Here is a 10703-nt window from a genome sequence, read left to right as displayed (position 1 = left end):
TGAGGCTCTTGTTGTCCTTGTCATGATCGCTGTAAAGGGGGTTTTAGGGTGAAGAGGGTCTGAGTGTGTCACAGACCTGCCCCTGGGGGTTGGGGACAGACCTGGGGAAACCCTGCCTTGCTGACCTGCAGGGTCACCCCAGCATCCTCCCCAGTTTGTACAGACTCAGAGTCACGCCCAAGAGAGATGTGAGGCACAGCCCAGGTGGAGAAAGAAGGAGGGTTTTCTGTGGCCGAAGAGTAGCCCATTCTAGCATCCCATAGAACAGGGTTGAGCTCTTACTTTTAAAAAAATGATTTCATTTCTTTTCTTTCTTTTTTTTGGAGGTGGAACGTACTTGTCAGCCACTCGGAATCTCCAGTCAGAATCTGACGCCTGTAAGGTTTTATATAAGTATCTTTCTTAAAGCAGTTCCACTCATCGGCATGACACGGGTCATCTGGGTTTGTGGTAACTTCCCACATCTGGTGATTTGGGACAGGTTACTGAAACCTCGCATCTCAGATTTCTCATCTATAAAATGGACACGTGGTACCCACCTCCCGGGGTCCTACAGAGGATTCAGTGAGCGAATGAACTGAAGCTTCTGAGCACGTGGCCTGGGGCTGCTATATTTTCAGCAAGTACATGTCATTTTCGTTCTGTGTGTTTCCTGGCGACATGCTGCAGACATGTATTTAAGCTATTTGGAGTCGCTGGGAGGGGCATTTCCTACCACATGAAGGTCTGGGAAGTTGGGCACCCAGGCCCTCTGGGAGTGCTGGGCACATATTCTACATGATTTCAAATAACTGTCACCATTTATAACCAAACCTGGGGGTTCCACATAGAATCCAGTTAAAGTCCTTCCACAACTGTAATAGTTTAATAGGGAGCTCAGCTTGGTGCCCTGTGATGACCCAGAGCGGTGGGGTGAGGGCATGGGAGAGAAGGGGTATATGTAAATATATAGCTAATCTATGTTGTTCTACAGTGGAAATGCACACAACATTTTAAAGCAAGTATACTCCAATTAAAATATAAAATAAAAATAAAGACATGGTATACTTTGAAAAAAAAAAAAAAAAAGGCCATTCGACCAAGGTGGTTCTAATAGCTTGGCAGCCTACGTAAGCAAACCCAAAGCCCATAATGCCTCAAAGTTAAGGAACTAAAACCCAAGGCCTGCCAATTGCATGCCACCAGCGAGGCTTTCCCAAGTAAGGCAGCTTCTTAAATTGTCACCAAATTATTTCCTTGCCTTCAAGTCTCCTTGTAGAGGTCTTGGCCCCACCTCCCGTCAATGGAACACTGCTATCCACTTCTAATCTGTGTTGCTTGACTCCAGTCAACTTCTGCTCAAATAAACTTTCAACATTTAAAAAATGATAAAAGTGAATAAAATTCAACTCACACAAAAATGAATTACTAAAGTAGAAACCTCTACATGCATAGAAAGATACAGTAAGGAAAAAAAAAGAAAACAAAAGCTTCTCAGCAGAAGGAAAAAATTAACAACAAAAGCAAAGAACCCAAAAAGCAGAGGATAATTAACACTGTCTTTCAAAACGGATTTTGAGAGAAAGACATCCCCGTGAAGTAACTGCAACTCTGAAAGAACATCACAGATCACAATTGTTTAAAAATTCAGAGACGGATGGGACTCAGGGGAAATTTTGGAAAAAAATGCCAAATCATTTCATATTGCAAGGGACACAAGGGAGAATGAATATCATGGAAATAAAAATAAGAAAAAGGAAGCAAAGAAAAAGGAAGAAAGTTGATGAACTAGGAAAAAAAATCGACTAAACACAAGCAAAAGTTGTTACCGAACCAGGTTCCTTTGCCAGGAGCACAAACCAAATGCTGACAGACCAGCAGAGAAGGGACTTTCTCATGAGGCCGCCAGACCTCTCCTTAGAGGCGAGCACGAATCTCAGATCCACCTAGAGGCAGCAGCTCGGGCTATCCATCAGAGACAGCTGAGTGGGAAGCGCGGCGAACGGGGATTGGGAACCAAAGAAAGGTGAGGTGATTGTTCTAGGCCGGTTCAACCCAGCTGCAGGGGTCTTCAGGGGACTCACATGTTAGTATTTTCTGAGGGTGGCGTTTTTGGCCCCCTGACGTCGCAAGGTCCCTGAGCGGACACTCACACGGGCCCAGTTATAGGCGTGGTCGGTTCAACCATTCTGAACAGACAACGTCAGTTCAGAGCTGGACACAGCTGATTTCAAATTTCTGAAACACAACCCTGGCGAATATCTTACTGTTTAGGCTACTAGATGCTTGGAGGACTCACAAGTGTTTTATATAAAAAACTGAAGCCACATTGAGCGTGAGACAGGTTACAGGTCTGATGGATCTGATGATTACCCTCAGCTTCAAAGAGACACAGTATTTGTATAATTGATATGCACAGGGTATAAAGCAATAAAATAGGAAAGATATTCTTAAACTATCATTCAAGGAAACTTCTCTAATTTTTTTTAACGGTGTAAAGTGCCCCTAGTGTTTATATGGACGAGATCTATACCTGAGAATAGGCAAGACAAAGGAGATAGGGAGGCAGGACACGAGCTACCTTCTAGAAGGTTTAGGAGTCAGGGTATTCAGATCTGTCTTAGAACTGTTTGGAACAGACACACGTGTCAGTGGAAGGGACAGCAGGCCGTGAAACATGAATAATTAATACACTACAAGGTGGTGTTTCAATTCAGTGGGCAAAGAATGGATTACTTAACACACATTGTTCTGGCACCAATTTGTAAGAAAATAAAAGCCTATGAGACTCTTATCTTGTCATTCAGTCACCAAGTCATGTCTGACTCTTTGTGACCCCATGGACTGCAGCACGCCAGGCCTCCCTGTCCATCACCATCTCCTAGAGTTTGCCCAAGTTCATGTCCATTGAGAAGGTGATGCCATCCAACCACCTCATCCTCTGTCATCCCCTTCTCCTCCTGCCCTCAGTCTTTCCCAGCATCAGGGTCTTGCTCAAGGAGTAGGCTCATCACATCAGGTAGCCACAGTATTGGAACTTTAGCTTCAACACCAGTTCTTTCAGTGAATATTCAGCATTGATTTCCTTTAGGTTTCAAGAAACTAAGATCATGGCATCTGGTCCCATCGCTTCATGGTAAATGGATGGGGAAACAATGGAAACAGTGACAGACTTTAATGTTTTAGGCTCCAAAATCACTACAGATGGTGACTACAGCCATTCAGTTAAAAGATGCTTACTCCTTGGAAGAAAAGCTATGACCAACCTAGACAGCATAATAAAAAGCAGAGACATTACTTTGCTGACAAAGGTCTGTCTAGTCAAAGCTATGGTTCTTCCAGTGGTCATGTATGGATGTGAGAGTTGGACTATAAAGAAAGCTGAGTGCAGAAGACTCAATGCTTTTGAACTGTGGTGTTGAAGAAGACTCTTGAGAGTCCCTTGGACTTTAAGGAGAGCCAACCAGTCCATCCTAAAAGAGATCAGTCCTGAATGTTCATTGGAAGGACTGATGCTGAAGCTGAAACTCCAGTACTCTGACCACCTGATTCGAAGAACTGACTCATTTGAAAAGACCCTGATGCTGGGAAAGATTGAAGGCAGGAGGAGAAGGGGACGACGGAGGATGAGATGGTTGGATGGCATCATCAACTCATGGACATGAGTTTGAGTCTGGGAGTTGGTGATGGACAGGGAGGCCTGGCGTGCTGCAGTCCATGGGGTCGCAACGAGTCAGACACGACTGAACTGTATAGTCCATGGGGTCACAGAGAGTTGGACACGACTGAGCGACTCTCACTTGCTTTCCTCCCCTCTGCAGCACCCGGAAGGCAGACCGCACACCTGCCCAGCCAGCAGCTCCAGGGAAAGTACTGTGTCCCGACTTTCCCCGCGGGTGCAGGGGGCCCGTGTGTCCTGGCTCACGGCTGGCTCCTCCATCCACAAGTCATCGGCACAGCTTTCCCCCTCCTCCCAGACCTCTCCTTTTTTAATCGCGTTTCTCCCTGACTCTGACCCTCTCGCCCCTCTCTTATAAAGACCCTAAGATTACACTAGGCCCACTTGGCTAACCCACGAGCATCTCCCCATCCATCCCAAGGCCCTTCATTAATCACATCTGTAAAGTCCCTCTTGTCATGGCAGGTAACATACTCATGAGTTTCAGGGGTTAATATTATTAACATCTTTGGGGGGGGGGGGAGAATATTATTCTGTCACCAAGGAGGGGAAAAGAGAGAAAGGAAAGGAAAAGCAAAAAAACAAGAAAAGCCCAAGCACTGGTATACTGTGCAAAGTTATGTTTTTTGTTTAGCATTAACAAGCAACTTTTATTTTTTTTTAATATTTAAAAATAATTTTTATTAGCGTACACTTGATTTAACAAGCAAGCTTTAAAGAGAAAACAATGTTTGAAATAAAATCTTGGAGGAAGAGGCAGAGAGTGAGGAGGCAGAGAGGAGGAGTAGGATGTGGAGACAGCAGTTTTTGAGGCGCAGTTTAAGCTGGTGTGTCCATTCATGCCTCCAGGCAGGCAAAGGTATTTCATAAGAAATCATTTCAGAATTTGATTTTACTTCCCACAGTCTGAGTTTCCGTTCCCTTGTCGGCACCAGAAAAGCAAGTGAGGGCGTGAATGGAGGTTTTCATTTATAAAACGTCCCCAAGGTGCTACCTTTTAAGGACAGAAACCTGCTACTCTCTCTTCATTATAGAATCACGATCCCTTTTTCTTTTTCTCCTGGACTGGTGTTCACCGGACTGTCCATCCACCTGAGAGCCGAGCCGGGCTTCCGACAGTGCTTGTCTGTGGGTAGGTGCTGGGGAGATCCTTGGGAAAGCCTGCTAACTGTTAAAGACGGTATTGAGAAAAAAAAAAAGCACCTAAAATAAAATTGTGAGAGAGAGCATCCTTTGGAGAGAAATGAGCTGAAATTAGATAGGATACCTATTTTTATCCTCTTGAATTCAAACTTTTTGGAACCAAGAGTGAGGGTTATGATGTGAGCTTGCTTTCTTTCGTTTCTAAGTAGTTTTAGGAATAACCATGTCCTTTTCTTCCTTATCTTGCTGTCACACTGAAGACTGGCTGTATCCTCATGGAGGTCACCAGGGAGCAGACAGCAGCGCGTGGGCATCCCAGAGCAGGAGGGGCGGGGCCCGGGCAGTGCCCGGGGAGTGGGCACAGTGAGGGGCGTGCGGGGAGCCAGACGCGGACCAAACGTCAGCACAGCTCCAGCCCGCGGTGCCCGAGAGGCCCAGGCCCCAGCCCGACACGCAGAGCCTCCGAGAGCAAGTTAGCAACGCCACTCAGAACCTGCCTTTCCTTCTCAACCAGGCCCGCTCCGCCTGCCTGCCTGTGGTCCGTCCCGAGGACCACGTGGGTTTGCAGGTGAAGCCAGGCTGGGGCTGGCAGGGCCGTCTCCATGATGATTGGTTTCTTCCACTGCGCTTGCAGCCCTCACTCTGCAGAAAGGAAAGAGACAGATGAATCCAACACGGACACAGTCCCCAACGTTGGCAACTACTGACCACGGGCCTTTAAAACTGTGGCCACAGTTTACTGTGATCCACACAGTCAAAGGCTTGGCATAGTCAATAAAGCAGAAGGAGGTGTTTTTCTGGAACTCTCTTGCTTTTTTATGGGCTTCTGAGAAACTGATTTTACCTCAGTAAATTTCATCTCTATGAAATATACATGCAATATGCAAACTTGAAGTCAGAGGCAATAAGCAAAATAAATTCTTTGCTTCTGTTATAAGCAAAGACCCTTGGACAAGAAGGAGATCAAACCAGTCAAACCTAAGGGAAATCAACCCTGAAGACTTATTGGAAAGACTGATGCTGAAGCTGAAGCTTCAATAGTTTGCCCACCTGATACAAAGAGCCGACTCATTGGAAAAGACCCTCATTCTGGGAAAAATTGAGGGCAGGAGGAGAAGGGGATGACAGAGGATGAGATGGTTGGATGGCATCACTAATTCAATGGACATGAACTTGGACACACTCCAGGAGATGGCCACAAAGAGTTGGACATGACTTAATAACTGAACAACAACAATATAAGTAGAAATAACAAGAAACTGTTCATAAATGTGCAGACCAGCTGCATGCTCTCCTGGCGACTGTTGAAAGTGCAGAGTGGTCCCAGGAAGGCTGAGTTCCACGCGGGGTCCCAGGCGCATCCTCTCTAGTCATTGGCCCTGAAATTCAGCGCCAGACTGGCTGCTCCAGCAGGAGAGAGGGGTCAGCGTCCCACAGGAGCTGGGGAACATTCCACAACACAGCCCCCACAGAAGCCCCCCCAGGACACACTGCCCAGACTGGGCTAGCCCACCAGGCTTCCCCCAGCGCTCGGGGCACTGCCCTGGGCCTCCAGCTATGCCTGCAGATGTCCTGGGCCTGAGAGAGAAAGGGAGGGAGGGAGATGGGGGGGGGGACAGGGAGAGGACCCTCCTTCTCCTCCCTCTGCCTGCATCTCAGGGGCACACCGGTGATGGTGAGAGGGAGGGGTCACGCTGGGGGCCAGGCTCCTGTCCGCCCGCTTCTAGTGCTGGTTGCCGTCAAGGGCAGCCCTGCCCGGAGGAGGACCAGCTACACCCCGGGAGAGGAGCAGAGACCCTCGCAGAATCACAGTTCAGACAGAGGTGACCAGGGTTTCACCGCTGTGTTGGCATGAAAACAGGCCTGGGGAAATCGGCATTGTCTCCGGGTGCTAAACTCAAGCACCGGCCCCAGGCGTCACCGTCTCCGCAGGGCAGGGAGCCTCCGGTCTCAGAATCTTGCAGCTTCCCGTGGCCTTTACCCAAGAACCAAAGGGCCAGGAGGAAATGAATGCTTAGCTGAGAACAAACGAGTCTGGAAGTTAAGACCGGGGAACTTCCCATTTTTCTTTGATTAAACGGGCCTTTCAAAATATAAGTATAGCCCACACACGATATGGATGATTAAAAGGTCTCCCAAGGGTCTTATCTAATGTCAATATCAAGTGGGAAATACAGAAGTCTCCCTCCCGCCTCCTGTTAACTAAATTACGGAAGCCTTTATACGAGCCAAGCAATAAAACAGGGAAAGGAGATGGAATCGGAGACAAACCTATAAAAATGATTAAGCTTGTTAAAATGAGAGCCATTAACGGAATCCATGGAGCTAGCTCCAAGTGCAAATTGACAACGCTGCTTTCAGATTCCCATATTTGCTAGAATGATAATCCCACTATTGATTGCATTTAATTATTAAAATCTTCTCCGCAAATGAAATGCAAACTAGTTTTCTGGATGGCAGACTGTTATTAACTTATGCAGCTAAATAATCTTAGTGACTATCATGCGTGAAGACGGAAAAATTAGTTGGCTTTTGTAAGAAAACAACACAAATGAGCAAAAATGACAAAAAGGTGATTCAAATCAAAATGTTAAAATAGAAGATGCAGTTTCAAAGGGATGTTATCCTATGACTGAAGCTTCAAAGTGGAAAGTTCAGCACAGTCTGGGCGTGCAGACAAAGGCACGGGGGAGGCAGTCGGATGGGCGTGGCCATGGGCAGTTTTGAGCCAGGCTGGATCGCCGCCTTGCCTTTCCACAGCGTTTCCCCGCCTCAGCGGCCGCCCGCCTCCTCTGCTGAAGTCTGTTCATAGGAACGATCCAAAGATGTATGGTGAAGATAAGCCTCAAAACAATGGAAACAGTGACAGACTTTATTTTCTCGGGCTCCAAAATCACTGTGGATGGTGACTGCAGCCGTGAAATTAAAAGATGTTTACTCCTTGGAAGAAAAGCTATGACCAACCTAGACAGCATATTAAAAAGCAGAGACGTTACTTTGCCAACAAAGGTCCATCTCGTCAAAGCTATGGTTTTTCCAGTAGTCACATATGGATGTGAGAGTTGGACTATAAAGAAAGCTGAGTGCCGAAGAACTGATGCTTTTGAACTGTGGTGCTGGAGAAGACTCTTCAGAGTCCCTTGGACTGCAAGGAGATCCAACCAGTCTATCCTAAAGGAGATCAGTCCTGGGTGTTCATTGGAAGGACTGATGCTGAAGCTGAAATTCCAATACTTTGGCCACCTGACGTGAGGACCTGACTCATTTGAAAAGACCCTGATGCTGGGAAAGATTGAAGGCAGGAGGAGAAGGGGACGACAGAGGATGAGATGGTTGGATGGCATCACTGACTCAACGGACATGAGTTTGAGCAAGTTCTGAGAGATGGTGAAGGACAGGGAAGCCTGGTGTGCTGCAGTCCTTGGGGTCACAAAGAGTCAGACACAACTGAGTGACTGAACAACAACAACAAATGCTCAAAATGTGTCCTCTGTCAGGGAATTTGCATCTTAATGAAAAACTCAACTTTACTCCCAAGTGGGTCAATCATAAAAGACCTGTCTGATGAGGCAGCGGAGGAGGTTTCCATCCCTGGGTCGGGAAGGTCCCCTGGAGGAGGAAATGGTAACCCACTCCAGTATTCTTGCCTGGGAAATCCCATGGACAGAGGAGCCTGGTGGGCTACAGTCCATGAGGTTTCAAAGAGTCAGACACGACTCAGCAACTAAACAACAACAGCAAACTTCACTCCACAGCAGTGAATGCTATGGGAAGAGGATTTTAGGAGCCAGAAAACTAAGATGTTAGCAGAGTGGATAAAGGGTTTGAGAGGAGGGGACCAGGAAGAGCCTTGACCGGTATGAACAATCCAGGACCCCTGGTTCCCTGAAGACCATCCCAGCATCCACTGCCTTCCCTGGACTGGGGAAGGGAAAAGAGAAGGAGAGAGGGAGATTAATTTTTTCTTCAACAACATGTTCATCTACTGGTTCAACTCACACACGAAATATTGTGCCTGCACTGATGTTAATAAGTGTAAATTAATAGTAAAATCATTATGACATAAACAAAGAGGAGGGCAGAGACCTGGATTTAAAGCAAACAAACAAACAAACAAAACCCCCTGAGGTTTTATTATTCTGTGATATACCAAAGAAAACGCATTTTTAAAGCGTATCAGGATATATTTCGGTCTATAACAGCCACAGAATGACCAGACAGGCCCCTAGAACTTTTCATTTATGTTTTAAAATATTGACGAAAATCCTTATAAATCATTTCCTTCAAAACAATGTCTTAGTGATTCCCGCAGGACCCACTCATCGCTGCAACCTTAGGATAAGATGCCAGTTTCTCAGGGTTTTACTCAATTAACTTCATAAGCTTTCATTTGGCTTCACAGCAGCAGACTTAATGAAATGGGAGCTTGTGCCCAGATAGCAATTGGCTGCTTCCTGCCCAGACACTGTGGTTTCGCATCAGCCCTTCACTCTGCTAACACGAAATCCCCATTAATGTGATTGCTTTAAGTAATGCTGCAGGGAGCCTGGAGCCCGGGGCGCCCCCAGCCCGCACCCCCAGCTCACCACGTCCTTGCAGGGCTAAGTAGACTGCTGGCCAGTGGATGGTGAAAAGAGCGACAGGCAGCTGTCTTGGAACAAAGCTGTCAGTGTGGTTAGTGCAGGGCTCTGCTCACCATCCACAAAGCATGTCCAAGCTCCCTGCCCCCTGGATGTTAGCAGATCTGCAGTAGGTCACACCTGTCTGCCCACTTCCCCAGCTCTCAGCTCCCGATTTGGAAAATAAAGTCTGTATTCACCTCTATACAATACAACCTGCTGATACACGGCCCTCACGTCAGGTGGGGCCAGCCTGCAGCTGTGGTCTTTCCAGCAGCTGGGATAATAAGACGTGGGATGTGTGGGATAATAAGACGCCCACTGTGAGCAGCGATGTCCTTTGGGTAATTCAGGAGGCACCTGAAGAAGAGGCCCGTCTCTCACCGGTACGCGTCTTCTCATACCTGCGCTGGCCAGTGCGTGTCTCATCCAGGCGGGAGGACTCAGATGGTGAACCAGCCGCGGACGAGACGCCCGGAGTCTGGCGGCTCACCTGCGGTTCCCAGACGGGAGCGCCCCGGGACGCGGCCGAGCAAGGCCCCTGCTCTAACGATGCTGCTGCTGACGCCCGGTGGGAAGAGACCTGGGGAGCGAGCAAGTCAGGAATAAGATAGAGGGGAGCGCCCTGATGCCTCGCTGGGGAAGGTGGGCTCGAGTCAAAGGCTGCCTCAGACACAGGAAGGAGGGCACGGGGGCTCTGAGGCTGAATGGCGAGGAGGGAGCCCTGAGAGAAGGTTCTGGTCAAGGCCTTGGTGGTGGAAGGCCCGGGGGGAGGGGTGTGGCCCCGCAGAGGCACAGGGGAAGCCAGGGAGTGTAGAGCCTGCTGATGGAGTGGGAAGAGGATCCAGGTGGGCCCAGGGGAGGGTCCAGATGAGGGTCCATATGGGGTCCCAGCAAAAGCCTCCCCTTGCTCTTACTCTTGTTACTCCAAGTGTTATAAGAAACCACCAAAGAGTTAACAGAACCTAACAGAAGCAGAAGATATTAAGAAGAGGTGACAAGAATACACAGAAGAATTGTACAAAAAAAATCATCATGACCCAGATAATCATGATGGAGTGATCACTCACCTATAGCCAGACATCCTGGAATGGGAAGTCAAGTGGGCCTTAGGAAGCATCACTATGAACAAAGCTAGTGGAGGTGATGGAATGCCAGTTGAGCTATTTTAAATCCTGAAAGATGATGCTGTGAAAGTGCTCCACTCAATATGCCAGCAAATTTGGAAAACTTAGCAGTGGCCACAGGACTGGAAAAGGACAGTTTTCATTCCAATCCCAAAG

The sequence above is a fragment of the Muntiacus reevesi genome, chromosome 3, assembly GCF_963930625.1.
Source record: "Muntiacus reevesi chromosome 3, mMunRee1.1, whole genome shotgun sequence".
Taxonomy (NCBI): Eukaryota; Metazoa; Chordata; class Mammalia; order Artiodactyla; family Cervidae; genus Muntiacus; species Muntiacus reevesi.
The sequence above is the reverse complement of the archived record's forward strand: the minus strand, read 5'-3'. Positions refer to the sequence as shown.